The following is a 25,100-nucleotide window of genomic DNA, read 5'->3' as shown; positions in this document are numbered from 1 at the left end:
GGGTTACAAAGGTACAGCCTAGCCCTAAGAAGCCAGAGGTCAGAGGTTTCTGTTTTTCATTGTTTTTGCTCATCTCTAAGAAACTTAAAATTAAAATAAAAATAAAACAAAAAAATAATAAAAAAGAAGGATGGAAAAAGAGAGGCAAAAGCAAGAGGTTCAGGGGATGCACAAAAAGAAGGGGATGTCCTGAGTCCTTTCCTGCGTCTCAGAAGAGTGAGCAAGCAGAGTAGAAGCCCTGGGTGGGCAGCACCAGCTGCCTGGTGAGTCCCTGCCAGTACAGCCCATCCCTGAAGCCAGCTCTGGCAAGGCTCTGGCTGTGCATAGCAGCTCAGCCTCTGGACATACTCAGCAGCAACTGCAATGAGGAGGTGGAACCTTGGGATCAGTGGCGCTGACCACATCTTTGACCAGGTGATGTTTGGCATGACTTAGACGATCTGCATGCAGAGGGTCCCTCTCTCTGAGCCTCACTGCCACTACCCTGCATCTGCTTCACCGTCTCGTCTGCCTTGCTCCATCTCCTTCATACCTCACTGGGTGCCTTCCCTCTTCTGCTCACCTCTATTTCCACTGTTTCCCTCCTGATTAAACCAAGAAAGGAAGGAAATTTGGATGTGCAAATAGACCATCTTGGCACTCACAACCAAGTTTAACTGGGGAGAAGTGCTCAATGCTCAGATAGAAAGTAGATCTGCTCTGCTAGCCAGTCCTTCCTCTCTTTCATCATCCTTCACTATCATGTTTCCTGGGTGGGATGTCAAGAAAGGATATGCCACTTCACAATGAAGATGAACAACTGAAGTTTTCAGCTTCTTGGGTTCATCCCTTTCTTTGAGAAATTATCCATTGTGAAATCCCAAAATGTGTGAGATTCTGGAAAAGCCAAAGACAGAAAAATGGGAAAGTGAAAAAATGAGAATAAATAAAAGTATGAGGAGATGAGCCCTTAGAGTTCCTCAGAAGGTATAAAATTAAGGAAAAAACCCCACCCAATTGGAGAAATTTTCATAAAAACTGAAACAAACAGCATTTTGAGTTGTAACAAAGGGATGGGGAGGGAAAGATATTCCTGTTGGCTAATTACAGCCACCGCAAAGATGCCAGCTCACTGCATTAAATTATGAGAAACTGAGGAATTCTCAGTGCGATTAAAACTTGTCAATTTAATTTCTTGTTCTATACATTCCACTGAAGAAAATTCCATTTTTATTTTTCTGTCTCTTCTACATAGTGGGACATATAAAGGAAGAGTGACAATACATATCCTATTTTTTTTTTTTTCTTCCAAGATTGCCTCCTGCAAAATGCAACTAAAATATTATTACAATGCTGACCAGACAAAAAAAAAAGCTTTTGGCAGAATCAGACTTCAAGTGATAAGTGGCTGTGCTGAAAACTATGAAAAGCAGAAAGGAAGAAAGGAAAGGAGGAAGGAAGGGAGGAAAAGAGGAAGAAAGGAAAGGAAGGGAGGAGGGAAGAGGGGAAGGAAAGAAAGGAAGGGAGAAAGGAAGGGAGGGAGGGAAGTAAAACCACCATTCATTGGGTGCCAGAATTTGCATTTGACAGCATGACCCCATATCCTTCAGTGTCAGGGAAGCAGACAATGTTGTAGGAAAGGATTTTCCACAGGTGATAGAAACTTTCATCCCCACCAACACTGGCAGAGGTCTGGGTAGAGTGAAGGGGTCTAGGCCAGGGCTGCAGCACCATAGCATGAAGGAGGAAGCCAAACCAGAGAAGAGGAACTTGCCCTGGTTTCTTAAGTTGCATAGTACAAGCAACAGGATTGTGGTCTGATTGGTAAAAGTGCTAGTGATCCTGGGCATTAACCCAAACCACTGTTTTACTTAGCTTGAAAGGGATTTCCTTGCCTTCTAGAAATAGCCATAGCACTTCCTTTATTGCAAAACAAACTCAACCAATGAGTTTAGTGTGCTCTGAGAGCACGGGTAGTATTGATCAGTCAGATGCTAGTGAGGAAACTCACCCTGAAATGAAATGCAGCCTCCCATGCTTCTCACAGCAGCATGGCAGAGGGACAAAACTGTTCTCAAATTAGACAGAAAGCTTTGAGAGGAATCAGAAAATGAGAAAAGTGAACCAATCTCCCAGAGGAAGCACTGCAAACCAGCTACTTCCAAAAGAAGCAAGCATTTAATAATTTTTATTTAAGCGAAACAAGAAAATGTTTGCAACTTTTTGAAATGCCCATTTGGAATGGAACATCTTGTTTGTCAGTGCTGAGTCAAAACATGTTTAATTTCTCAGATCAAGGCACTGAAGAAGGAAGATCTTAAAACTTTAAGGTAGTATTTCTATGACAAGTAAAAGTTATCTTTACCTGTTAACATGATTTTGTCAAAAAAACCCAAATAGTGTCATTAATGAATCACCTGAAAGGGACTGGGTAAGGGTCTGGAAAAGTCTGAAGGTATTTCTTACACTGTTCATTCTACCATACCTAACTGTAATAAGGACTCACAAAATTTTTTTCCTAGAGCTGGTCATCATCTCCAGCATTCTTCAGCTCATTTTTTAAATTAAAGGCTCTGCTATGCCTGGTTCCTCAAAGTGTTGGTTTCAATTTGTTGGTAGGCATACGAAGGAAATGGAAGTCAGGGCAAATCCAACAGATTTGGAGACGTCAGACTAAAATGTTCCCATATTTCTTCATCCAGCTACAAAATGAAAGCTCCTAGCTGTCATTCTGACATCAACTGATCTCTCTCTTTCAAACCTGTAATGTAAAAAAGGCCTATACAATTTTATATTATGCTGAAAAAGTTCTTGCACCACGTTCTTCCTGCTAAAGTCAATGCAAAAGCACTCCCCTTGATTTCCATGAGTATTACAGGTTTTTCTTACCTGGAAGGCTGAAAGTCCCAAGCACTGTTGCCCCAACATAACCTAGTTAATCACCGGACATTAATGTGACGTATATTAATTCCTTGCATATTTTTTCTTAACAGCTATCTAGGCAGCAATGAACACTTTAAAGCAGTTCCTGGCTTGCACTTGTCTAGAGTCTTAACAAAGTTTAACTGTAATTTACTTGGCCTGTATGGTAGGAATATCTAGCATATCAGAGCTTATTCTTCCTACATGTAAAACTATTTCTTCTAGTTGTTTCATTGTAGCATGTACAACCAGAGACACACTCAAACAGAAGGAAAATGAGATTAATTAATCTTAACTAAACAGGTGGTTTTGAAATTAAACTAGGATTTACTAAAATAAGTACAATTATGCTGCCTTGGTTTTCCATAACAGAGTTTTGAAAGATGCAGTATTGCCTGTACACACAACCACTGTCCCTCAGGGCTGATGATATGAAGATACTTGTTTAAATTCACTGAGCTTCATATATGTGGAAGAACTGGATAACTGACAATAAGATCTAATGATGGCTAAAAAAATGACACAGTATTGTACCTTGCTAATCTAGCACAGCACATTTTTTCACTGATTCTGGCTAAATTCAATAATTGGCTTTCACAGAGACTTTGCTGGGCCACAGGTTGAAGAACAAAATAAAAGGTGAAAAGAACCGATTATCAGTAAGAGGTCAGAACTTCAGAAAAGCATGAGAAACAAGGAAAATTGGGAAATTTTGGAAAATGCTAATCAAATTCCTTTCTGGGTCGTGCAGACCTTTGCTTGAACCATTCCTCCTTGAAGAATGAGTCTGCTGGAAGTAATATGCACTGGCTGTGGACCTTTACTTTTGATCTTCACTTGTCACAGTCTCAAATTAACTGAAACACATGTGGGGACCTAGTTGAGAAAAGTGTGTTCAGATTTCAGCTTGAATCATGTAGTTGTCCCTGTATTAGGGTTCTGCAAAGTGGTTCTGTGGAAGCCGGTCTTCCTATTGTGATAAATAGCAACATCATCCTGCATAAACTGTATAATACCTGACATGACTATGAGCAGGACCACAGAGCAGCTAATGGAACTGGACAATGCAGTGGATTGCTGGAAATTAGCATTGCTTTGCAACTGCAGGAACCAAATTAACTCCAGATCAGGGCAAATGTTGCAAAAACATTTGCATGATTTGTGCTGAATAAATCTTACAAGCTTATCTGTGTTACTGCAGTTTAATCTCTGATAGTGTTTGCATTTCAAAGAGAAAGATGGGTTGAAAGAAGAAGGAAGGAACTGATTCAGCACAGCACTCAAGCAGCTGCTATTACAGTGATCACAAACATTAAGTTAAGCTTGTACTAAGTATTTTGCTGATTGGACTAAAAGACTGTCAAATATCCTTTTATTATAAAGAGAGGTTTCCACTTGCATCTCCTGGATCAGATGACTAAGGAAAATTGTACACTGATGTGGTCTCATAGACTTCAAGATTTTCAGCTGGTAAAAATTGCCTTATGACAATTGTAACAATTATCTGAAGAAAGAAAGGTTTAGAGCCATGGAAAATCTACCTTTAACTTCAACAAAGTAGTTTACTATTAACATTTCTACTGAGAGAAACATAAAAAAACATTACATGGTTTATTCTGCAAAAAAGGTGAAAAATGACAGGCAGAAAAATATCCAAATGGTGGAAGACCCCAAAACCTTTAATTACAGGTGCATCTCAGCAATGTGTGAAATTATTCCTGTACACTTTACACACACTGCAATGAAAGTGAGACAGAAAGGCCAGTTATTTTGGTAAGCGACAAGATACTGAATTTGAGAACTATCTTGAAAGGACAGAGACACCTGGCTTTTTGGGGCTCTGTGAGCTTGAATTTTGTCCTTTATTTCTCCACCTGCAGGAGGAAGTACCTTATTTTCTTTCCTCACATGGAATTTTTTACATTAAATTTTCTCCTACCAGCTGAAAGATTGCATGACACTTGGTGCCTTGATTGGTGAGGGTAAAACAAAATCTCCATGTATCATGACTCAGGTGCTTGCAGACAGTTTCTGGTCCTTAACATTTTATTGATTGCTTTTGGCTTGAAACTGCTTTTCTTAGACAAATGAGCATGACAGCTTCACAAGTTGGTGAATTCTTCTGAGGTTGCATTTTGCACATTCAGGGATTGAGCTGGGAAGGGCAATCATTGTAATTACCATTGAAACCCCAGATCCTGGAGTCCCTGTGAATAACAGCCACAAACTGCATTCATGTCAGACTCCCTGCAGGCTGTGGTGCCAAGAAAACAGAGAAGACTGAGGCAAAAAAACAGAAAGTCTCATAAAAACCTTAATTAATAGAATTTTAATAATTATTTGACTGAGGTTTATAGCTGATCCTGGCCTCAGTGGGGCCAATGGGAGATCTTTGTACTGACTTCTATCTTTTCAAGGTAACATGAAACTGATATGTAAGTGTGGTGGGTGTAGAGCCACTTACATTTCAGCAAAGTAAAACAAAACTGGAGTTGGAACCACTATTAAAGAAGTTGATTATGAATTGTCAATGGACGTATGAAATAAATAATAATGGCTTTTATTTATAAATAAATAATTTAAGTTTAAAAATTAATCCTTTAATTGCAACACTTGAAAAAACAATAAAAGAGTCCCTCATATTTTTGAAACCCCCCAAAAATCGTAATACTGAGATTGTGGATAATATAATCAACATCAGTGGCACTACATTGAATTGCCAGCATTGAAGAACTGGCCCATCATCTATGGCTCCTAGCTTCATATGTGACAACATACATCATCTACCAACCTACACAGGCCCAAAGAGGTCTCAGAATCCAGTTGATACCTCTTTGGCTTCATTTAGATGACCCACCAGAAACTAAAACATCTCTTCTGGTGGAGCTTGTTGAAGTAAATGGTTTTCCACAAATTTATGTGCAAACATGCTGAAAGAATAACATATTTGCAGTCAAAATATTTGTGGTCCACTAAGGGTCTGAGTCATAATAAGTTCAAAAGGACAGGAGTAAGCCTCAGAATGCACAAGAGAGTATGTCATTTTATCACCTTTATTTCTGCAACTCCTTCACAGCCTTTTAACAGCACTGAAAATACACTGCTGTGTTCATTATCCTAGTTTTATAAAAGCCGGATCATAAGCATACAGCTGGGAACATTGCAACACTTTAATTGCACTCATTGTAATAAATAGAGCCTGTCTAACAAGAGCCTTCAAGTAATAGGTACAGGAAAAAAATAGTATCTGAATTCATTTGTGAGAGTTCAGGTTTTCATAGTTGGTATGTCTGGCCCCAGAAGTCTCATCACCATTAAAAAAACCACACCTGTCTGTTAACAAAACATATCACATGCACACACTTACTCATACATACGTGATTGACTGAAGACTGCAGCATGGTTACCCTACTTGTATACATTGAGATTTAGGAACCAAAAAAATTTTATCTAGATTCACAAGGAATCAAACCTTGTCCAGTCTTATGGCCATCAAGGAAATGTTAACATTCTACAGTGAGAACTGGAATCTGGATCCTGACACCCAAGCACCACCAAATCTTTCCTTATACCATGACACATATTCAGAGCTTTTTAAAGCCAGTGCTCCCCTATCTCCCTGACATTTCCATGAATAGAGAGTTATCATCTTACTAGTTTCACAAATGCAAAACCCGGTAACCTAAGTCTATCCATTTGAGGGCAAATTTCTTTTTGTGCTGCACCTAACACTCCAATAGGCAAGCTTAACTCTGGCTGGCATTGCAAAGGAGGAACAGGAACACATGCGTGCATCAGTTCTTTGCTGAATAGAGCTTGAGCCAGGAGCAAATTCACATATACAGGATTTTTTCTATCCAGTTCTTTTTGCCAGCACCAAGATAGTCCACTTCTATTTGTAACAGGTATTTGGTTGCTTTGATTCCTCTGGTGCCTCTAGTATTGACAGAAACAGGAAATAACTGACTAGAAAGCACCTCAGAGTAAAGCCCTTCTTTGCTCTGGGGTGCAGGAATCTATAGGATCATTGCTTTTGCTGGAGAAGTTCTGAGAGTTTTGTTTGGCCTGCATTTTCAGTACATCTTTGGCTACATCTTCAGTAGCTATCATTCCCTTTATACAGACTACTATCATGAAACATTGGATCTTGTTGTCCTCAGTGCTGTAAGATTACTTACATAGAAAGAAAAGGTCAAAGCTACAGGAGGAAAGGAAAAAGGAAACTATGGCTGTGAGAACAGTAAGGGAGGATAACAGGTTAGTGATGGTGCTGCTGCTAGAATTGTTGAAGAGCCCTAGTACTACAAATTAACATAGGAGGACTGTAGACCTTCTCTTGGTGTCCTGAACATTATTTCTTGTCTAGACATAAGGATTGATGTCCATAGGCCAAGTTGGAAAACAAGCTGTGCTTTTCATACTACAGAGCCCTTTGTCATTGAAAGGAGAATCCACAGAGTTGTTGTGCCTGGGGTGGCTGTCCCATGGATCTCCAAATTCTGGCATGATGGGCTCACTCATTAGCATGGCAGGAAGATGGTGTCACTTGGCAGTGAGGGCAGCATGGAGCACAGTGGTCCGCTCAGTTCAGTAAGGGTACCAGCACTAAGGGCTCTCTAGCCAACCATTCAACTGATCAAGCAGTCAAGCAAAGGAAAAGAGAAAAATAAAAGTATTACAAACTGAGAAAGAGAGAGATAAAGCAGTCTACACTTCTGTTAGCCAGATATTCAACTTAATGTTTACAGTGGTATTATGTAGAAACAGAAGCAAAACAAAAGTTGTGCATCTTGTTAAGAACTGGTGATTGCAAGGAAGACTTCACCCCTCTAAGACAGGTTACATACAGTCTGAGATACAGCTTTTCACTCAGTGTGTAAAGTAAATCCTAGAGAACAGTAAATATGAAAATGTAAAAATAAAATGTGTGTGTCAGGGACCTGTAGTCACTGTTGAACACCAGCAGGCTCTTCAGCCTTGTGTCTTTGTCCCTGACACTTGTCTGAGAGAAAGTTCAAGCTTTTCTGAAAGAGATTCTTTATTAAAAAAGTGCTTCCAGGCATGTGGAAAACAGAGAAAGTCTGTTACCTTGTTTAACATTGTTATGCAGTTAACTGTATTAACCCATCAGGGTTTTAAAGGCTCCCTTTTAAGAAACAAATTCTGTTTCTATCACATGTACATAAACCTCTATTTATCTATCTATTTATTTATTTATTTATTTATTTATTTATTTATCTCCAGTTTCACTTGGAAAGCCTCACTGCTCTTATACTTCATTATTCTTCAGGATAACCTGAATCCGAGAGTCTCTACCAATGGAGGCAGCCAAGCAGACAGAGGTCATTCAGTTATACTCAGGCACAGGCACAACTGATTTACAGATTAACTGATTAACACTGTTCCATAGCTGGAAACAACAGACCTAGCCATCCAAGAGCTCACCTCAGGTCTGGAGAGGACTCTAGAGGACCCTGTATGTAGCAGGTGGTTGTAGGCAGGGACTGCTGCTTTATTTCTGTTGTTCAGAAGTATATATGCAGCCTTCTCCTCACATCTCATCCTGAGATGCAAAGAGATTGATCTTACTTGCCTTTGTCATCTTGTAGGGTCCAATCCCATGTATCCTGTCACCACTGTATTTTCATAGGTGGTCTCCACCAGGCCAAGTTCCTTCTATTATCCTTTTCACCACTAAAAGGTGGTTTCACCAATACAAGGGTAACACCTCTTTATTATAGTCTTATTACAGTAAAGCAGCACTACAAGCACCTGAGGCTCCTTCACTGTAGCGTAAAAGAGCAGCCAGGATAATGACAAAAGCTGCTACATGAAGCAATTACCCAGGGAGTGTGGTAAGCAGGAATATAATAGGGCTGTGCCTTAAGTGCAGTAAGCACAATTTGGCTCAAAGGAAGCAAAACAAGCCATAGAAATTCCTTCCCACTGCTGGTGGGTTGTGTTTTTTTTGTTTGTTTGTTTATTAATTTTAACTCCTGGACTAATTAGTCATTTAAATGGGATTTGCTGACAGCATAATGTGCCCTACGTCACTGCACCTGCTGACTGTTGTGAAACTGAAGCTGTGTAAGTGTTGTGTGATGGCAGTAACTGGAACAGCACGGGCCCCAGAGGCAGTTTCAGAGCAGAAACTTATTGCAGCAAGTGTAGGAACATGCTAAATTACTGCCTGGCTTTATTTTCTCGTTTGTTTCTTTCTGAAAATCATTCTCTGAGGACAAAGCTGACTTGTTGAACATGGGCACCAAGAGTGTAGGAGGTTTTGCTTTGAGGCTGTGGGGAATACAGTGCAAGGAAGAATCCACAGTCTACTTCAAACCTGGCTGAAATCTGCCAGTGAAAGAAGGAAAAGTAATGCTATAATGTACAATACTCCATTTCTTTCTGAACTTAACAGAAACCCTTTCCCAGAGGCTGAAATTCATTACTCCTGAGCATTCGGGGAAGAAACCTTCAAGCTAGTGCATGTAAAACTTGGTAACTAGCTGTTTATTACTTCTGATCAGCATTCAAAGAGAAGACAATTTAGTTTCATACCAAAACAATGAATGGATTAAAAAAATATATAAATATTGTAAACACAGTAAATAAATATTCAGGATGCTGCCAGTGATTCCAGAGCACAAAGAAGTAGTAAAGCACTGTGCTTGCTGAGTCCTTCATGCAAACTGCTCCAATCAGTTGCTCTGAAGTTCAGGTAAGTCTGATAATAAACATTTTCATAGTCTGCCAGATATGAACAAATTGTCCTCTGATTTTGGTCAGTGACCACAACATTGAAGTCTCAAGACTATTGTTATTTTCTCTCTCCACCCCATTTTTTATGAAGAGGAGTGATGGAAGGAAGAAGAGGTATTTGTAAGAATAGCCTGATGCTCTGCTGTAGTTTACATATTTATCTCTTTGCCCACCAATACTGCTCTGAAGGTTGAGACTTGGTGTGTTACTTCCTGCACTTGGTAGATCTGCCATGCTCCACCTGTTAGGAACCTCTTCCCCAGAGATAATATTTACTCTCTTCCCAGGTGTCCTTAGGAACAACAAGCTTTAGCCTGTAATGATCCTGTCTCTACCAAAACCATTACAGATTCCTTCCCCAGTTCTCTTCCACTGCAGAGTGCTCATGGCCATTTGGACAGGTTCCCAGAAGAAGCTGTTTAGGGTGATTAAACACATAGGAACCAAACTGGGTCATGAAGCTCCTGAGCTGCAAATAGGCAGTGGATGCCACATAAACTCTTCCCTGTGAATCTGTCACTGACCACTGTCAAATGTAGGATACAAAGTGGAAGGGTCTATTTTTCAGTCTCAGTACAGTCAACTTAACTAACGACTGGTAGAGTTAGTCAGTCTTCAACCTTGTGGCCTATCTCCACCTCCTCCCTCTCGGTTCTTCTGCTGGCTCAGCAATTTAGAGGGAAGCAGAAATACAGTTTTTGATACCCATGTTCGCTTTGCATACCTTCCATAAATACCCAGGAGCATCCACAGGGAACAGCTGAGAATTGCCAGGTCCCACTGCTGGATTTTTCCCATTACTTTCTAGTGATGTTTCCACTTTCACTTCACAAAAGGCAACAAAATTCACCAAGGTACTTCTCCTGCTTTCCCCTCGTAGAGGCTGCCAATGACACTTGCTGGACAAAGAGTATAGATAACACTGTGGTAAAACAGGAAGGTGATAGTTATGTTTGGTGTTCTGAGAAAACTTAGAATGAGGTTTCTAGCAGCATGTGTCTCAGCGCCAGCAAGTGAGAAAGCCATCATCAGCTTAATATTTTAGGGATGCTATAACAAACTGATCACAGAGCATCAGAGCATGTGGAGTGGCCTCTTGCCTCCTCAGGCAGTCCTGCCATCGTCCCCAGAGAGTGCAGTTCAAGCACTGAGGTTACCTATGAGTCATGGTGACCCTAACAGTTTCAGGAAGGCAACTGCTTTGCTGGTCTTAGAAAGGGGTGGAGAAAAGGAAAAGAGAGAAAAATAATAACAAGAAAAAGGAAATTTCACTCTACATCTCTGCAGTGATACTGATCATCAGACTATTTTGTTTATTTTGGCACTGCAATAGCTTTTCATTAGGTCATTTGAAAAATAGCCACTGCAGGAGAATGGAATTCCTCCTGATTAGTCTTGTGCAGAGGCAACTTAGTAAGAGTGGAGAAGGAGATAGAACAGAAGAGCTGAGTACCTTCCAAAGACAGACATCTCCTCTGGCTTCTGCTGGTTTTCCCTCTCTGTCTGGAGTATGGCTGTATCTCCATGGTGCATAAATAAAGGAGGAACTGAGATAACAATAACCTGAATGAATTTCACATCAGGAACTTGATTTCAGCTGGCCTGTCAGTGACCCCAACTGTGACCTGAAACAGACCTCTTTAGTGGTTCAGGAACAAAATCTGATTCAATATGCTCTTGGATTGTTTGCTAACTCCCTTCCCAATCTCTTCCATGCAGAAAATGACCACATTGACAAATGGATATTTATTACACATGCTAGTTACCATCTAGAATTAAACCAATTTATGATGAAGCAGGCATTCAACACTCCCTAGGGGTAAGCAGAAGGGGCATGGTTGTCCTGAGAGAAAGATTGCCTTCTTTCCTGCAATTAATAAGAAACTGTTACTTGTAGATGAGACTCAGGTTAATGTTTTGGGTTTTTTGCATATCTTTACATGTGGCTGCACCTTTCAAGGCATATCTATGGCTCAGAAGTGCTTTTTAACTTCCTTGATAAGAAAGAAGCATGATCCAACATCCTGCGAAAATCTGAAAATCCGGACACCATGAGGAGTACAGAGTGAAGCCTCTCCTCTGATTTATAGTTCACATGGCTGGTGATATCCAGCCTCTGGCTCAGTACAGAGGGTGCAGAGGCAAAAGAGCTATGGACTATCTGCCTGCTACAGGCTTACACTCTAGGTGACAGGATGAACTAAGAACTTTTCCAGACCTCATTTTCTACACCTATCCCTGGTGTTCAGCAACACCAACTTCATTACCACTAACCGTTTGAGATCCCTGGATAAAAGGGCACAATTATGTTATTAAATTGTAACTGTGCTGTCTAACTTGTTATTAATAATAATAACAACAACATTTATTTCTTGCAAAAGAGATTTACTTTGGAGCAACATTTTTCATCTGCTAGAAGTAATTACTAAGCAAGATCCTGCATGTCCTCATTCCCTCAAACTGGCCTTCCCCCTGCAAGGATTCAATTTAGTTACAGGCATACCTCCCCTGAAGTGAAGGATGGAGGTGGGGGGGTCAAACCAGTGAAAGGAGTAAGAGCAGAATTAATCTGAGAAATCCTGCTGATATGAACAGGACCACATTGTCCTATGTTTACTTATCATCAGTTCATCTGGATACAAGCTGAGGGTTTCAACACAGAAAGCAAGAGACCGTAGTCTGGTGCTAAATGTTTGTGAAGGAAAGATTGAATATTCACACCACAGGGCCAGATTGTCCACAAATGTTCTCACCTTTTTGATTACTGAAGAGGGTATTGTATCTCCCCTAGCTTTCCACTAGTCATCAGACCATGGATTCTTGGTTTTCTTACTCTCTGCCACAGCCTATCCATGCTGTACTGCATACCTGAGCTATGAGTTGTGTTTGGGGTAGGCTGCAGAAGAAGCAGCCCCACACTTCTGCAAATGAGTACTTTTGAGCATTAGTCCTACTCTAGAAGCTGTTTGGAAAAGAAACTAAACCCAAGCAGGTTTAGGGATGATTGCAGGACTCCCACTTTTCCTACATGGAAAAGACATGTTCTGTATGCAGGTAGAAAGGGTAAGGAATTTGCTAATCACTGCTTAATGTTGTTGACTTATGAGGGCTTCACACTCCATCAAGCTCACATCAATGGCCCTGGAAAAGATTTGCATCATGAGCACGGAATCCCTGAGTTTTATGCTGTCTCTAAACAAAAGCAATCTGGCTGTACTGTCTGCTGCCTGTCTCTGTGTTGAGAGACAAAGACTGCTTTGCTGTTCTTACACCTTGGAAAACAAAGAGGTGAAACAAAGAGGGATAATTGTCAGGAGACAAGTGCCTTCCCAGCTCATCAGCCTGAGGGTGGTGCTTCCATAACAAAGTGGTGATAAGAAAATGTAAACTAGTTGCACAAAAATTACTAGTGTGTTCTGTATGGGTTACTGTAAGGGATTCAGGGTAGCTGTCTAGGAAAATAAATGCGAATGTGATATCCCTGAGGCCATAGGTCACCTGTGTGGCCTAAGAGGTGACATTTACTTATGAGTCTGAATAAATAAAATTGGTGCTGTGACTTCTGAAGAAGGCAGTTTGAAATGGACTGTTTATGACATGGTGCTGCCTGAGACAATTTCCTCGAGGGTCCCTGGGGAGCTGTGGGTGCAAGCTGGTAAAGGGGTGTCTGCTCTCCTTGTCCTCTGTCTCCTCTGAATTTTCACAAAGTGGGGGGGAGGAGGGGAGTGGAGAAGGAAAGGGAGGGCAGATTTGACTGGTGCTTGAGTGTGGCAGGTCCAGGGCAAAACCTGAGGGGATCTACCTCACTCTTCCTCAGTTTTTCACTAGCTAGGGTATTAATTATGTTCCCTTACAAGTCAGATCTTTATGTAAGTAGTGCTTATTTACACAAATCAATAACTTAAGTTTACAAATCTTGATATAACAATAGAGATTAGAGCATAAAACCCATTAACTACACTTTTTGTAGTTCTTAACACTGTTCTATCCATCTAAAACTGAAATGTTTTGTTTTCACACAGTGGAAAAGAAGTTAATTGAAGTAACTGACATCCTGTTTAGGATGGAGATGACAGGGCACCAGTTCAGGTAAGAAATGTAATCTTGGGGAGCACTTCTGCTATAACAAATCTATAACATGTTTACTTCATGTTTGAACACGAAGGAAAAGTGGGAAATCAGTGCCAGTGCCATAGGTTGGAGATGAATGTGACTTCATGAGTGATACTCAGAGATGTGATCAGGGTCTTGAAACCAGACATTTGATTGCACTAAGGTACTCTGCCATCCTGCTGTCCATTCAGGACATGGGTATCCTACATGCCAGACATTTGAGGTTGTCTTTCATCCCTTGAGCAGCTGAAATAATACTGGATATCTATATTTAGGCAACTGAGTACATCCACTTCTTCCCCATCTCCATGCCCATAAGCCCATGCTATGGCCAGGCTCAGTATCTGCTGAATGTGGAGTGTGGAGTGAAAAGACTTTGTCACATCTGCAGAGGTGGCAAGAAAACAATGTCCTACATTTTGCTTCTTTCCAAAGCATCTGCTTTGGTGGTCTTGATGCCACTGTCCAAATCAGCCTTCTAAGAGAAGGCAAAGCCATCTCCCATCTTTCATGAGAATCCTTGTGCAGCTGCCATGGTGCAAGTGTGGTGTTGCACTCCCAGCACCAACGTGAGACAGAAGAAGTAATTGCTGCTCTTATACTGTTTTCTCTCTGACAGATAAGTCAGAGATGAGGTGTGTTGTGTTTTCTAAAAGAGCAAATAAGCTGGAACCAACCAAAGACCGTGTCAGAATTGCAATCTGCAAAACATTATGCCGCGTCATATTTACTGATGAAGCTAGATCAAATACAAGACCAAAAGCAACCAACCTTTTTATGTGCAAATCTGTGTCATATGCTAGTATAGAGGTTTGGAGGTAGCACTTTAAAACCAGCACGGAGTTATCTCTGCTTTAGTTAAAAACAAACATAAAAACCAAACCAAACCAAACAAACCAACCAACCAAACAAACAAAACAATCCAAACATTTTTATTTATTTCATTTTTTGCTTCCCTGATTTGAAAGAGTAGAGCTGGATAAACATTACAGTTGATCAAATCTCAAACAGCAACATTTGCCAAACCAAAGACAATTGTGTGAGTTGATTACTATTGGTTCTTCTTCTCTTTCCTCAGAGGCAGAGAAATCACAATGATGTATTATTACTCTCCAGGTTAAATAGCTATATTTTACAGATATTATATACAGGCAGGTCCTAAGCCTTGATGTTTGCAGATCTTGCACAGTAACTCTTACTCAGTGCTCTGTGGAAAAAAACAGAGCTGCGTTACTTGGAGAGTAACAAGCAGAGGTTCGTGCCAAGGAGATTTGAGTTGGCATTTCTTAGAGAACTCTACAATACACTTGAGGAAAGAGGCCTATTCTAGAAATGAATTTCATTTATACTGGCTTGAAAGAACGGCACCTCTAGGAAGATACACACATGGCAATTTTTCCATCTAAAAATTCCTGTCACAGATAAAATATAAAACAAGAATAAAGAGCTGTCAAGTAACATGATACACAACAGAAGAAAAAAATACAGCTAAAGCAATCAAAATAAAACATCAGGCTGTGGTTCACTGAAGATGGAGCCAGCATTGTTCCTGCAGGCCCCAGGCCCTCCTCTTGCCCTTGCCCACTTGCTTCCACTCCAGGTAGCCCCATGATGACCACCGGTCAACTCAGCAAAAAACAGTGATGACAACATTTCATTTTCAGCAGAGTTAACTCTCTGTTTTAGCTTACCACATAGGCACACAAACATCTGGAATGGTGTCCTTTGGCAGCTGTGCCAGTTTAAATTGTGCATAGAATTACACAGGCTCCCAGAGAGAAGCGAGGAGCTCTGGAAAGGATTAACAGAAATTCTGCAGTGCTAGGAGGAGGCTGATTTTGTCACTGCTGTCCAGGCTGCCAAAGCAGATGCTGCTTCTTCCATGCTAAGGAAAGAAATCCCTATAGATTTACACACAAACAGATTCTGTCATATCTCTCCAGTACAGGAATGGGAATAGCCTTCTGACAGTCCTGTGAAGGTATGAAAGTGTCTTCCCATCAGTCTCCACTTTTAGCATGAAAGGCTTCTGACTAGAAGATGAGCTAACATAGAGCAAGTTAGGGAGCAGGGCATCCAGTTCAGTTCCCTCAATGTAGGTACCAAAATATCATTCCTTTGAGCACAGCACTCAAGTGTGCTCAGGGGGACCAGGATGCACAAACTACACATTACCAGCCCTTTTGTCCATTTAAGACCCCCACCTCTCATTTTGAATCCAGTAGAAACATCTTTAAAACCTGAAGTTGAAGCTGTGTTCCACTTCAGAACAGACCAGAACTCATTTCCAACTCAGGCTTAGCACTCACAAGCCCTGTCTGGTTCAACTTCAGTACCAAGGTGGAGACATCAGCACCCAGCTGCCCCTCCCTTCCCCAGGCATCATCCTGGATTGGTGAGGTCAGTTCAGCTCCTTCTCAGCCAGTAGTCAGGTGCAACGAACCATCCCATGCAATGGAAACTGCCAGCACTTGACTCTGCACCACCCAACGTCAGAGTCCGACTCATCTCAGTCTTGGAGGTGCTGACTGCCATCCCTGGTGGAAGGGGAGCAGACTATCTGAAATCATACATCGCTGATCCATTTGGGAGTTGGAATTTTTAGAAAACTAAGCACCATTTTACTTTTATCACCCCAGAACTTCCTGTCTAGTCATGTGGATGTGTTAGCATCTCGTTGTACAGACAAGCTAACATTGTACCCTTTATTGTGCTGTGGGATGTGTGCTGCTCCTGTCTGGTGTCCCATAAAGGAGGAAGATGAAGACAATGGATGAATGGATGAAAACAGAGTATCCTAGCAAGATGAAAAACAAAGTAACACTCCTTGTACATACCACATGAGTAATGCCAGTCCAATGCAGTCAGTGATCCATTATTATAATCCTCTGCATTGATTTATCATTTACAGAATTTAATGTATGCAGAATAAAGTTTGTTCTGATGTAATGGTTTTCATTGTTCTCATGCATCTAAAAATTTTTGCCCAACAAGTAAAGGAACAGGCAAATCAGACAGATTTTCACTGGAGTTCTGTGCCCAGTTTTCTTCATTACCTTTCAAAAATATTTACATTGCCTTCTGCTTCCCATGTAACTCTGATCTTACCTTTTCTCTAGACTTATGTAGATAAAGTCTAGATGGAATTGTTTTCAGTGCAACTACTGGTTTTCATTTTAAGAACAATGGATATGAGTGTACATCCATTAAAAATAAAACTGAGATGATTTCTTTCAGCATGGTGCCACTGTGAAATCTTAATTATTTTTTTTTCAGTCTTGATTTCTGGTATTTAATCCTGTTAAAACAGAAAGCATGAAGCTGTGGCACAGAAGTAGATGGAACAAATTTTTTTTAATAATGTTGTTTGTGACTCTGGATACCAACATTTCTAATGTGGCTTTTTTTTCTCATGTACAAAAAACTGGTGCTTAAAATTAAGGGGAAGCAGAAAGTGCTGGATTTATAACAAGAGATACATGCTTCCTTAATGAAGACAACTGATTTCAGATTTTTTCACATTGTTATCATAACACTTCTCAGTTTCCACCCAGCTGTCTTCAGGCTCTGATATCAATTTGTGTGGTTACTTGAGTGCTTACCTCCACACCTGAATTTTCCTCTTAAAAAGGCTGTTTTCTTTTCTAGCAGAAGCTGATGAGTAGTCCTAGGGAATATGTCAGGTTGCCATTGTCACATTTTCCCATTTTGGGAACTTCTTCTCCCTCTGAAAAGAGAGACCTCTTATTTATCATCCTGCATCTATAGGGTTGTTCTGCAGCTAGATGAAATGCCTTACCCTGTCATTGGTTCATAAAGTCATAGAGGAGGGACATAAAGGCCATACGGTGTCTGGGACTTCATAGTCGGAGTCTGGGACTTCATAGTCAAAGTCTGAGCTGATGACCAGAGAGAAGGACTGTCAGCACTGGACAGATAAGGAGCCTCAGGAAGGTACTTTTCAGTGGGAGGTTCAGAGAGCACCTGCAGTCTAAAGAGGCTCTGCTGCCCCTTGCTCTGCTCTCAAGGGCTCTCTTAATAACTTATTTCCCTTGGCAGCATTCCCTGGACCAAAAGCCCAGGTACTTAGGAACAGTAAGACACAGAAGATAAAGCTACCAGTCTTCTCAAATCCCTCTGCTGTGGCCAGCCTTTCAGTCTGCCCCCCTGTCTACTTATCTAACACACATTTCATCTGTGTGTCAGTGAGGATGCTATGGGAAACAATGTTGAAAGTTTTGCCAAAGTCAAGATAAAGAACCCAGTGCTTTCCCTGCACCTATCAAGACAATAATCTCATTCTAGAAGGCAAACTTTAGGCATAGTTTCCCCTTTGTAAATCCATAAATTGTTAGTGCCTACTCTTGATCAACTTACTGTCCTTAATATGTTTGGGAAAGGCTTTCAGGATTGTTCTCTCAAGGACAAGACTGTAGCTCCCCAGATCATCTTTCTTGGTCCTCTGGAAGATACAGCTTACATCTGCTTTCTTCCACTCCTCAGGAATCTCTGCCAGTCACTGAGGCCTTTTGAAGATAATTACCAGTGGTGGAGCAGTTATATCCACCAGCTTCCTTAGCACCCCTGGGTGTGTACCAGTAAGGATGTTAGAGACATGCATTAGGGCATACTGACTAGATTCAGATTTGGGTAGGTTTTTTCCTGATACATATCAATTTTAAGTTAGGATATGTTTGCAGGAGATGCTGTAATACTCAGCTAAGTGAAAACAGAACTGCTTTAATGGCACTGACCTTTCAATACACTGAGTCACTATGACTTTTGTGTCAGCCTCAAGTATATCCTTTCCAAGTAAGTTCCTTGGAACTATGGTGTCAGATGAAGAAAGAAAAATAAGCCAGAAATTATTGGAAAAATCCTGATATTGTGTAAACAAAGGTGTTTGAATAAATGAGGTGTGGGGGTACCAAGGAAAAAAAAAAAAAAAAGAGCCCTGCAGGGGTCTAAAGGGAAGATGTGATTTTCTAATTCTTATCAGGAATTTTCTCTTTATAATCAGTCTTCCTGACAGAAGAGTCTCCCAGCTCTTGATGAAACTACCACTGTCACATTCAATGCTGCAACTTCCAGAGGGAACCCAGGGAGGCAGGAGCTGAGATTTCAAAGGAGCCCATAGCCACACGTTCCAGCTGGACTGCAGCCAAGGTTTCCAAATCGAACAGAGCACAAAAAACCAAGAAGAATTCTTCAAAATGAGGAAATGGGGGCCCCTCTTTGGAGGCTATAACAGAAGTTGAGTTCTTTTGACACAAGTCCAGTATGCAATTACAAAATACCTCACCAAATCAGCTGTCCACTTAACCCCTCCGGTTTCCCCAGAGGAGACGGGAAATACTTTAAATTATACCTTTCAGTTTGCAGTTATTGACTCCATACATTTCTAAGGAGGAATGCAAGTTTTTTTTCTTACGATGGCGAAGAAGTGGATCAATTTTCAGGTGACTAATAAATTTCCATAATTCATGTATTCCCCAAATTATCATTTGTAGCTACAGATTTCTATCACGTCTCTCCCACATAATTTTGTGTTAAAAGCATCCTTAACTGATTGCACTTTGTATATTTCTCTCAAATTAACCTGAGCCCACTAGGTCAAACAGATCCCAGTGTTGTTATGAATATGATTTTCCTAAGCTAGCTACAGTTTATGAGCTTTAAACTTTTATCAGTTCTAACTAAAATAGCCTAGCACTAGAGGGAAGATGGAAACAAAGATCCACCCAGCTGGGACCCGTTTGATTGCTTCCTAAAATAAAGTCTAAAAGCAAGAATAAGAGAAATTCCTCAGTTTTTCTCAGACAGATCTCCAAATCTGTATTCCAGCATCCATTGGGTCAGTAACAGTGCATATCCAGTTGTAATAGAAATTTCCCAGGAACTACAGTAATAAAAGTACATACAAGATTACTTTATCAGACCTATTCAGATTTTTCCGAGTTTGTTAAGAACTCTGACATCCTTCAGTGGAGAAATTAATGCAGTTTTTTGGTGGTTTTTGGTTTTTTGTTTGTTTGTTTGGGTTTTTTGTGGTTTTTTTTGTTTGTTTGTTTGTTTTTGTTTTTGTTTTTATGAAAGTGGAAACTGACTGAAAGGGCTGATCAAAAGGATTGCTGAGAGCCTGAAATATTCTTAGAGTCTAAGTAGAGAAGGACAGCTTGGAAAAGGATGAATGTAGGGGCGAGGTGATAGACACCTATAAAATAATGAATGATGGAATGAAGCTAGAAGGGTAAAGATTTGGTCTATAACACAATGGAGGAGTTATGAGACACGCAGTGATTCCAGGCAGCCCACAAAGTGCAAAAGGCAGCAACTTTTAAGTAAAGACCAAAACAGAAAAAGAAGTGTGCTTTCATCTATTTCCTGTAAGGCAGGAAATGTGGAATTAATTGCCTTGCAATGCAGTGGAGAGTGAAAGGATGAATGGTTTCAAGAAGGATTTTTACAAGTGCATGGAAGTTAGTTCCAGAGGTGGTTCAGAGATTTCCAGGTTTGGTAAAACCCCTGACTACTAACTGAAAGATTACTGAATATAGCAGGGAAAGGACCATATAACATGTTTCTAAAAAAGAACAAGGGCTTTCTTGTGAGAAACAGAACTTCTGTCTTATCCAGCTGAGCAAGTCTGGGAAGGAAGCAGGCAACAAAAGAAAGAAGCATCAGCAGCAGTAAAGTACTGTTTTATAATTCATATTTCCTCAACATGACTTGTCCCCAGACCTACAGGTATAGCAATTCAGCACTAGTACTGTCAGCGTGTAAGGTATTCTCATTCAGTACTATGTTGACACCTACTTTGCACTATGCAGAAAATGTCTATACCAGGCTGTGGAGAAAGGAAGGATTTCACCCTGTGTACATGTTGTTGGTTTTTTTTCCTCTGACAGGAACTTCAGCCTACATGCACAAGAAACTGGTACAGAGAGGAAAACCCTGCTGTCTTCCTGCCAGGCTGAAATGTCTGCATCATTCTCAGGGGGCTGATCCAAAACAAGCTGAAGTCAACAGCAAAAGCTCCTTCACTTTCAAGGGGGCTTATGATGAGTTCATGACAGAGAGGAAATCCCAGGAGACATCTTCTACAGACAGACAGGAGAGCATGAGATGATTAGTAAGAGTGTTTCAGTTTCCCTGTTAAGCAATGGTATAATAAAAGCAGTTTTCACAAATGATGTTTCACAATAACCAGAGCATGTTACACTAGTGGCTACACATTCAAAACAGCTCCGCAGGCATCAGCAGATCAAACTATTTGGCCAAGTGAATGGAGCTACAAACCAAAACAAACAGATCCTGGCTCCAAGCACCAGTAACAATCTTGCCATTAATTTGTGCTTTTTCATAATGAAATAGCACCAGGCAACCCCAGCAAATCCATGTGAATCCACTTGCTAGCTTCATCAGCAAATATCCTTCCAGGATGTGATTGCAGGGCAGGGCTTTCCCTGTGGGACAGCAGAGCGCAAGCGTGTATAACCCAGCAGCTTCCCACTTGTGTCTGTTCAGTTTGGTCACGCCATGGCCTGCCTCAGTGCAAGGTGTGGGATGATGTAAGGTTATTGTAAGCCATTTGGAGCCCATAGACTTCCAAGTAGCAAGAGATATCTGGGTTGGGTTTTTTTTTTGCTTTCCGGGGTTATCAGGTCAAAGAGTCTGTGTCAGTATGGAAGGAGAATCACAGGAATGCTAGCAACTTACCCCACCTGAGGATCTGGCCATTGGCATGCAGCACTTACTTGTCAAGACAGCAGCAAGCACACAGAAGTGCTGATCCTCATTTGTTTGTTTTAGATATTCTTAACATTGCAGAAGAGTCAAGCAAGAATTGGGAGGTAGGGCTGCAGCCCCCTGTGTCTTAGATATTACATTTGGAGGAGTTCAGCACTCAAGCAGCTACACCCTCAACTGTTCACTGCCAAAAAAGCAATGTAAAATAAACTTTTATCTCTCCTGGAAAAGGATGCATTTATTTTTGTGGGGTTTGTTTTGTTTTGTTTTTTTTCTGAAGTCCGGGGCTCATGAAATGCTCCAGTAAAATTGCTGTCTGGGCAGCAAGAGGATTTGTTACCAGGGTTGTTTGTTTTTTGGGTTTTTTTTTCCCTCTTCTCTTTTGCTTTTATGAAGTATTCATATTTATTTCTATGCCTTGGCGGAAAACTCAAGCCATTTGGCTGCATAAGATACCCACAGTCAATCTGAACAGTGCTGCATCTGTGGTGAGAGAAAGAGACAGCTATTTACAGTGCTGGGGATGTTAAACTTGAAAATATGCTTTTTTATTATTTTTAACCTGGAACAGAGCTATGTATGGCTGCAGACATTTCTCCATTTAGACTGTGGGTCTTTCCAGTAATTATGGCCCAAACCCAACTCCAACTGACGTCAATGGGATTCTCTCCATTGACTTCAAGGGGAGTTAGACTAGGCCTTGCCTTGAGGAACACAGCCAAAGCAGAATAAAGCCTTCCGCTTTCCCACCCAAGGACAAATTCTGTGGACTTACTAGAATTTAGGGATTGCTCTGAGCTATTCCTTCTCCTTCCACCTGGGTCTTTTACATAAATTCGGAGTATACATACTGGCCTTCAAATTTTCTCAAACTTCCATGAATGCCGCTCATTTGCAGCACTCTCCCACTCTTCCTCAAAGCCTGTCTGTAAGACTGTCAATGCAATGCTCAAATCAGGCAGGAGGCTGCCTGCCCTTCTGTGGTACTCGCTCTTTTACTGCCTTTCTTTTCCTTTCCAAGACCTTCTTCTGAAAAGTTTCTGAGGCCAAGCTAAAAAAAAAAAAGGGACCAACTTCTTACTTTCACACTTTTGACTTTTTTTATTTTTCACAAGTGTTTGCTCTGCTTACAATGAAAATAGCTACAGGCAGCTGATGCTCTAGCTGGTTTCTCCTCTATTGACATCAGGTGGATGTCTCTAACAACCTCAGCAGGGAGTGGGAATCTACAGCAGGGCAAGGAAAGGGACGCTGATGTGTTGTGTAAGAGAGGTAATTCACCTTCCTCTCTTCAGTTAACAGCCCAACCCAATTAGCCTTGAGACACAGCACTAATTACCCTGGGCATGCTGCCATGCTAACATTGCTATTCAGCTTCCAGGAGCCAACTTGTATCACTGTGTGGTGCTCTGTGAGCAAACTACTCATCCAGCCCCATGAACTGAGACCTCTAACATGATGTGACAGTGAAGGTAAGCATTGGTTTTGGACACAAAGGACAAGTCAGAAGGTTTACATGTAGGGGTGCCAGTTCATTGGCTCTGAGAGAAGAGCACAAAAGTTGTGGGAGAGAGGAAAGACTAGAAGACATGAGGCATTTGAGAGCAATCTGTTGGAGTTTGGAGGAATTGGTTCTCCTGCCCTCCTACCCTCTTCCTGCTGTGTTTTCTCATTGGCTTCATCCTTCATGTGTGTCAACCTCCCAGATCCCTGCTGTAATAAAACTGAGAGAGAGGTGAGGGGATCGCTTCTGGTTCTCCTCTCAAATGCAAGACTAAGCTGAGGATCTTGGCAGAGTTCTGCAGAGTTATCTGGGCTTTCAAGTCAACTGCTGCCCCCAAACTCCGAATCCTACTTTGCAGAGGTAGCAGTTTCCTGACATAAGCAAAGTAAGTACATTGGTGCACTTAATCACAGCCAGTCAGAGACAAATTCTTAGGACCTTGAAGATCTGCACCTAAAACTTCCTGAGAAGAGATCTTACACAAGGAAAATACATGTCCAGAATGTGACATTGTGGGATTCCAGCTCATTCTTGTAAAGTTTGTTGTAGCAGTGGTAAAAGTCTGAGAAATCTTTAGAACATAACAATAAGCCAGTACCTACATATTCACATTTGACAGCTTCAGTAGCGGAACTATCTTTTGATCATGAGGCAGGCAGTGGTCAACAGATCTGCATTCTTGTACCTGACCGTTAGCAAAAAATAATACAAAAATGATAAACAATAGCATTATTTGAATAATTTGATCATTTAGGTCAAAAAAGACCTTAAGATCAGCAAGTCCAACCATTAACCTAGCATACTACCAAGTCCACCACTGAATCATGTCTCAAAGCATCACATCTACATGTCTTCTTCTTAGCTTACTTTTTGTTTCTCCTTTTTCTAAGAAAGGCTGAGGAAGGCATCATCTTCAGAGACATGACTACAACATTCTGAAAGCAAGAAGAGAAAAAGTCACTTTGTGCCATGCTTGTGGGGAAGCAGCACAAGGTCTCGCAGTTACTTTTTCTGGCTGAATGACATCTCTGGTGGAAATCTCCTAACCCAGACATGTTTAGTATTACAAGTACTGATCCAATTTATAACAGTGTCTAGAGATTGTAACTTAATCCACAGTCGTCTGAACCTGTACACAAACACAAAGGAAAAAACCACATTTTTCTGCAAATAATCCTCTTTTGTGAGTGACAACAGAAGCAGAAAAAACAGGGAGGGTGCAGTGACTTGTGCAGTGGCACAATGAGAAGGGAAAACATCTTGGGTGTAAGACTGGTGGTATTTTCATTAGAGTGAAAACCAAGACAATATGTACTCCATGAGGATATGACTAGTCTGTATCCTTTTAGATAATACCATGGATGCATCTTCCAAATGTGTTTTCTTTTTAATTCATTTCACGGTAAGCCAGTAAAAGGTGAAGAATTTAGTTTCCTAAGTATTTTGAGTCAGGGTAAAGAGGAAAGAGGAAAAAGAATTTTCATTACAGCGTCCTCTAGCATTGATAAATTTATGCTTAATGTACATGGCCTTGAGCAGAGAATTAGAAAATAGATGTAGATAGCAATGCTGAGAGCAGCAACAACTCAAAAGACTTCTGGCCAAATTCCTTCTCATTAAGCCTGAATGAGGCTGAAGGGAAGGTGATAAAGAATCATATGATTTCAAGATGAGAAAAAAGTAAACTAGTCTTTCCACCTGATAGTGCAATACTACTTCCTCTAGCACAGCCCCTTGGCTGGATTCATCAGCTGAATCACAGAAAATGCTAGTGATAATGTGCATCAAGTAATAACAGGTTGAATCATTGTGCAGCAAAGTTCAACTGACAATGTTGGTGTTTATGCCACCTTTCCTTAGTATTTAGCCTAGTAAAGGACAACTAGCTTTGGAGGTGTTTTGGAGGGCTTCCAAGTTGCATATCACCAGAACCAAATGGCGTCAGTGTATCTGTCCTTTATCAGCCTGATACTCTCTGGAAACTGAACCCTTCTGCTACTCAGAGACAAATCACTGTCATTCTTGCAGATTGTGGGAGAAGGGGAAAGAAAGTAAGGCTAAAAACACAGGACCA

The sequence above is a fragment of the Apus apus genome, chromosome Z (assembly GCF_020740795.1).
Source record: "Apus apus isolate bApuApu2 chromosome Z, bApuApu2.pri.cur, whole genome shotgun sequence".
NCBI lineage: Eukaryota > Metazoa > Chordata > Aves > Apodiformes > Apodidae > Apus > Apus apus.
This window is presented reverse-complemented; position numbering follows the sequence as displayed.